The sequence below is a fragment of the Trichechus manatus genome, unplaced genomic scaffold, assembly GCF_000243295.1.
Source record: "Trichechus manatus latirostris isolate Lorelei unplaced genomic scaffold, TriManLat1.0 scaffold00298, whole genome shotgun sequence".
In the NCBI taxonomy this organism is placed as follows: Eukaryota; Metazoa; Chordata; class Mammalia; order Sirenia; family Trichechidae; genus Trichechus; species Trichechus manatus.
In genome coordinates, this window is record NW_004444234.1 from 575,524 (window position 1) to 576,693 (window position 1,170).

Genomic DNA, 1,170 nt, shown 5'->3' on the forward strand with positions numbered 1-1,170 from the left:
GTTGGGGGATGGGAAAGCGTATATTGCAAGTTTCTGCTTGTGTTGTCTACCGCAGGAAGCAACGTGAAGCTGCTTTCTCATACCCCCTGTTTGCTGGTCTCTGATAGGAGTCCAAGATGGCGGATCCACGGTGTGTTAGCTGATAGGGGACCTCTGCATGAATCTCTCCATGCTCTCCATTCTCTGTCAGTTTTCTCACTGCATTTGGTGCTTTACTGAGTTCTTCATCTTTTCATTTGAAGTTCTAAGGTTTCAGGCTTGCTGTTTTCTCTGTTTGGCTTAGTTTTTCAGATCTTTGCTGTGGAGGGACGGCGTGGTGCTTCTGCTTAGAGCTCCATTTTGCCAGAAGTCCTCAGAATCCAACTAATTTTTGTATGTGTATCTTGTATCCTGAAAGTTTGCTGAACTCTTCTATTAGTTCCAGTAGTTTTCTTATGGATTCTTTGGGTTTTCTGTGTATAAAATCGTATCATCCGCAAATTGAGATAGTTTGACTTCTTCCCTACCAATTTGGATGCACTTTATTTCTTTTTCTAGCCTAATTGCTCTGGCTAGGACCTCCAGCACAAAGCTGAATAAGAGTGGTGATAGAAGGCATCCTTGTCTGGTTCCCATTCTCAAGGGGAATGCTTTTAAAATCTCTCCATTTAGGACGATGTTGGCTGTTGGCTTTTTATAAATGCCCTTAATTATATTGAAGAATTTCCCTTCTATTCCTATTTTTTTGAGACTTTTTATCATGAATGGGTGTTGGACTTTGTCAAATGCCTTTTCTGCATCGATTGATAAGATCCTGTGGTTCTTCTCTTTTGTTTTATTTATATGATGGATTACACTGATTGTTTTTCTAATATTGAACCATCCCTGCATACTTGGTATAAATCCTACTGGATCATAAAAACTTTTTTTTTTTTTTTAATGTTGAATTTTACTAACTAGAATTTTGTAGAGGAGTTTTGTGTTAATGTTCTTGAGGGATATTGGTCTATAATTTTCTTTTCTTGTGGTATCTTTACCTGGTTTTGGTATCAGGGTCATGCTGGCTTTATCGAATGAGGTTTGAGTTTTTCTGTGCTCTGAAATATGTTTAGTAGTAGTGGTGTTAACTCTTCTCTGAAAGTTTGGTGGAATTCTCTAGTGAAGCCATCCAGGCCAGGGCTTTTTTTTTTT